The sequence below is a fragment of the Marmota marmota genome, unplaced genomic scaffold (genome assembly GCF_001458135.2).
Source record: "Marmota marmota marmota unplaced genomic scaffold, marMar, whole genome shotgun sequence".
NCBI classification, from domain to species: domain Eukaryota; kingdom Metazoa; phylum Chordata; class Mammalia; order Rodentia; family Sciuridae; genus Marmota; species Marmota marmota.
In genome coordinates, this window is record NW_025999924.1 from 13,803,766 (window position 1) to 13,808,967 (window position 5,202).

At 42.0% G+C, this 5,202-nt stretch overlaps 1 protein-coding gene across 1 annotated transcript in view; it reads left to right on the forward strand.

The window, feature by feature from the left end:
• The first annotated feature begins 926 nt into the window (after positions 1–926).
• Positions 927–5,202, forward strand: part of Hmgcs1 (3-hydroxy-3-methylglutaryl-CoA synthase 1) — a 21,068-nt gene continuing 16,792 nt past the window's right edge. The window contains exon 1 of the mRNA XM_015497365.2: positions 927–1,148. The gene's annotated coding sequence lies outside the window, so the exon portion shown is untranslated. The remainder of the gene's footprint in view (positions 1,149–5,202) is intronic.

Below are 5,202 nucleotides of genomic sequence, written 5' to 3' on the forward strand. Positions count from 1 at the left end.
AGCAATCGTGAATCTCCCTCATGGTCCCCCATCAAAATTAAGTATTAATTTCTCCGACTGACTAGACTAGGTAGAGGCTGAGACTATTGTAACGCCATAATTATCGTCCTTTGAGTTCTTCCAAGTTGAGTTCTTAGTGATTTTCTGGGGTAGTAAGGCAATCCTTACTCTATGGATTTGCTATACTAAAAATTGTTTCTTTGAATAACTTTTTATTTGGCATCTATCACAAGAGAAGCTCAGAAGACATAGGGAGGACGGAACCAGATGCCTAGCAAAAATCCTTAAATGCAGGGTCAACTTCCCTTTTCAGGCAAAACCCTGCATCTTCCTCGCTGATGCCTAACCCCTAAAATATTTTGTTGTAGGTTGAGCTAGAAGAATTGTCTCAATAGTCGTTTCTTTAAAAGTCAAGGTGGTATTAAATAGAGGTGACAACATTGAATGTTTACAAATCTGCTATTTAAAATATTTACAAATTTATAAATTCAGAATGAAGTATTCTGCTCCAACTTGTAATCCAGGCGCATTTTGCTGCTGTGGAAACTAGGAAACGTTAAGATTGAATTCAAATCAAGTATTTCAGAAATCTTACAGGTGAAGCCTAGCTCTGGTTGCTAAGCAACCTGACAAACTAAAGTAGGGACCAACTCGCCTCCCACACTTGACTATCTCTCCTCAGTGGTGGGACGCGGAGTCCCGATTGGCCCCCATTTCCTCTCACTGAGCCCGAATTGGTCAGAGAACCTCTCACTCCTCTCCCGTTGGCTCTCGCCGTCTCTCGCCGCTCCGTCATTGGCACCCAGGCTCTCGGGCCACCCGACGTCACTGTCTCACCCCACTTCCTCGGCCCTTCAACTTGGTCCCCTCCCCTTCCCCCGCCCTTCCAGCCACGAGGGAAAACTCTAGCGAGTCTCCGCCTCTAGTTTTCTTCTGATTGGTAGAAAGCCGACTGGAAGGCGGACGCTGCTGGGCTACTTCGCTGACTGCAATTGGCTGTTGCAGCCATTGTCCCGCCTCCCACCGACTCCCGGCTGTGCCGGAGTCGGGTGGGTCGGCGGCTATAAAGCTGGTAGCGGAGGGGAGGCGCCGCGTACGGTCTTTCGCGGCGTGGTCTTTTCCTGTGGTCACTACCCGGTCACATTTGGGTGAGTGTCCGGCTCGGGGGAGGAGAGCTGGGCTGCAAGAGGCGCCGCCTGCGGGTGTGGGCCAGGAGGAGGCGGTGTCCTTGACTAGGCCCAAAGGAGCCGGGCTCCGGCTCCGGGTCAGGGATGAAGCGTGGACTTGGCCCTGGCCCAGGAGGATGGGACGCCGAGAGCTCGGGCAATGCAGGGCTTGACATGCGGGGCTTACCTTGCCAGGGACTCGTGGCCGACTGTGTCTAGTCTTAGGAAGGACCGGGGACTCCGTAGTGGGCAGGCGAGTCACGGAGGAGAGGTAAAAGGGCATTGAGCGAGGGCCAGGTGTTCTAATGCAAAGTTGGAAGTGCTGGAGAGGCGGCTGTGCCCGCTGGGGTAGGTTGAAGGGAAAGAGAAGGGAGCTGGGCTGTCGGTGTGTTCCCAGAGCCTTGGGTTAAAGGTGAATGCTAAAGGGATGGGGAAGAGTTGGGAGGAGGTTGGCAGGGGGTGTGTCCTCCTACTGCCACAGATAGAGAGTTGATGGAAGGAAAGGGAAGTAGGGCAGCATTGCTTTTCTTTACCAGCTCAGTTGCAAGAAATCAAAGCTGTGATTTAGACCCGACCGAATATTGGTGCTTTGGACACGTTCGATGTGTGCTTGCTTGAAATCTAAAATAACCTGCCTCTCTACTTCTTGCCTCCGTGTGTATAGATGTATATCTATACATCTGGGTGGTTTTTGTTTGTTTGTTTTTGTTTTTGTTTGTTTTAGTGTCTGCCTTAAAAATAGATCACCTCAGTATTCTGAAATTATGCACTTTCCTCCTGCTAATAACTTCAAGACCAGCCTTAGGAGGGAAATAATGAGGTAATGAGCAGTCACCCACAGAACCCTCACATAGTTGGGTTAATCATGGACATTTTAAGCTAAGTATATGAAATCTTTAAAAACATGCATCCTACTTTGACCAGTGGTAGAGGAAGAATTACTCTGCCCCAGTCTGGAAAGAAGAATTTGGGAAACAGATACTGTGATGTTTCCCATTTTATTGTGCTTGCCCCTGTGGCTATGGCCTTAGGGCATCATTGGCTTCTTTCACTGCCCACCTCTGCTGCAGCCCCTCCTTCCTGCATATGATCTAAACAACCTGCTGCAGTAGGATTATGTGTTCTGATTGTTGCAAACTAACATTTATTCTATTTTTAAGGATGAATCATGAAAAACATGGCAAGATAAAAAATTCAATCCAGACAAATGGAAGTACTCATATAGTTAATAATTATTATTATTATTTTATTCCAGATTCTAGTAGATGGGAGGTAGATTCAAAGTCCCTAGCATGTATCTGTGCAAGGGGTTCTTTGCAGCTTTGAGACATGAAAGAAGTTTGTGTTCTTTGATGAAAACTTTAATTTTAAATTTCAGTTATTTCTATGTGGAGACAGAAGGCAGAGAGCATATCTTATGGAAAGAGGGAAAGACTATCTTTGTGTCAAACTTTTGTAGATATTTCTCTCCTAAATTAGTAAATTTGCAACTTAGTTGAGTTTAATTTGAACATAGTTAGTAATCTGAGTTCTCAGAAGGTGGGTCCAATGCTGGGGAGCAGGAGTGTAAAGTGATATTATGTTTGAAGCTTTAGAAAGCCATCTGGGACTTGCTTTTAATTTTGCTTGTCTTAAATATTCCTCCTGATTACTATTACATCTTGATTCTTTTAACTGTGGGATTGATTTTGAGGTTTTGGACTTAGAATTTAGATAGATTTTTCTCAAAATAAATGGAAAATTTCAAATATTGATGTAGCATGGGTTTTCTGGATCTTCTAGAATGATTTAAAACCTAGGTGGATCTTCCATAATCCAGTGGAACTGGATGTGGGGAAATGGAAGAACTTAATGGGCTTTATATCAGAATCTCTAATTAGTTTCTGATTTACATTTGATCTTAGTCAAAGACCTAGAAGTGTTAATGGTTACATTTAGAAAGAAATGTAGTCTTATGATTTGATGTTGGGTTACTAAAAAACCAAATATGATAGAAAAGTGTGTTACTCAAAGTTTCTCAAGAAGGTGGTATAGGTTAAAAGATGAAGAAATATGTTACCTAATCTAATGGGAGCATGTTAGAACTAGATTCTTAATCTGTTCATCCTAATTCTTGGCACATGTGTATGTTCACTTGTTGTCATTTGTTTTTTTTTAAATATTTATTCTTTTATTTTTTTAATTTTCGGCTGATACAACATCTTTGTTTGTATGTGGTGCTGAGGATCGAACCCCGGCCGCACGCATGCCAGGCGAGCGCGCTACCGCTTGAGCCACATCCCCAGCCCTCACTTGTTGTCTTGATGTCAAGTGAATGTAGTTAGAATGTTAGAAGAGAATCTAATCTTTCAAAGCTTACTATTTTCATCTTTGCAAGGTTTGCGATTGTGTGTGGGTGCTTTGGGGAATGATTGTAAAATCAGTAAATATTCTCTTCTGATTTCATTTGGGCTCTTTACATTTTTATGATAAGGATCTGGGAACAATTCAAACTTACCATTTGCTTTGAACATTAGTGGTAGAGAGCCAATTTTCTTAAACTCCTGGACACTATTTGGTCCTGTAGTTCATCTTGAAAGTGATAGCAAAAATAACGAATTGGTAAGGGCTGCTAAGTCCTTGAATCTAAAAGATTTGCCCTCTAGTTCTTATAACTCCACATTCAGTCACTCGAGAAAGGGCAATGGATATTTAAAAATCAATACAGTCTCTCTCCCAACCGGAGTTAGGAACCCCAATATGGATAAGAAGACTCTTCATAACTAGTTTTCAGTAGAGAGTAGGCTATGAAGACTTGAGTGTGAGTGACACATAAGTAGGAGTGCAGTCTGATTAGAAAACTCACTTTCTATGTGATTTATCTGGAAAACCTTCCTAGTCTCTTCTAGTTTAGAATAAGACCTTGAAATAGTAATAGCATCTCTGAGAGGCAGACAAGTAGTTCTTGGGGAAGACAGGAATGTCCATGTATTGGACTTGGGAGAAGTACACCAGAGTGTACTTCTGAGGACAGGGTTTTACCAGTAGTTTTTGCCTGCTTGATTCTAAAGAAGCAAGGTTACCAAATCATTATCAATTTGCTGAATTGTTCTTCAGTAACTGAAAAAGATCAACTGGTAACTGCTTATAGATTATCATGTACCAAATGTATACTAGATTAATTTATCTGACCACTCATTTGAATCAAGGCAGAGAAGGGAGCCAAAAGGTAAAATCCAGAACCCTAAGTAAGTTCCAGAAGAAAGCACTGTTGTATGAATCTGGTTGGCCCCAAGCAATCTCGGCATTCTTGAGTTTTACTCTTTGGCAAACTCAAAATGTCTATATGGGTACTTAGGAGTCTCCAAACATGCTTTCTGATAACTGTTTCCTGATCCATATAATTTCCTTCTATCACTTGCACTGAAAAGACCTGTTACAAGCTGAAGACCTGTTTTGAGGCCTTGGCAATATAGGATGAGTATCCCTTATCTGAAACGCTTGGGACAGGAAGTTTTTCTGATTTTGGAATATTTGCATGTATGTAATGAGATATGTACCTGTTTTTTGTTTTTTGTTTTTTTTTTTTTTTAATGCTGAGGATTGAAACCAGTGCCTCACATATGCAAGGCAAGTGCTCTGCCACTGAGCCACAACCCCGGCCCCATGTACTTGCCTTTTAACTGTGATCTGTGACATTAGGTCAGATGCGGGAATTTTCATATTCAGCATTATGTCAGCAGCGCTTAGAAAATTTAGGATTTGGGGAGCACTATATTTAAGTCAGATTTTCAGACTGGGGATGTCCAGCCTGTATTGGTTTTCTGAGAGTAGAAAACTCTTCCAATAGCTACAGGAAAGAACAGAAAGTTAATCCCTCTTAAGTTAGTTCTTTCCCCACAGTACCATTTACTATCTCCATTTCTTTCCTAATCTCTAGGCCTCTCTCTCTCTGGAATTACTTTCACAAGCGATATGTGATATGTCACATATGCGATATGTCATCCTGAAGTAGCACAGCAGTTCTTTCTTTTTTTTTTTTTTTTTTTTTTTTTTT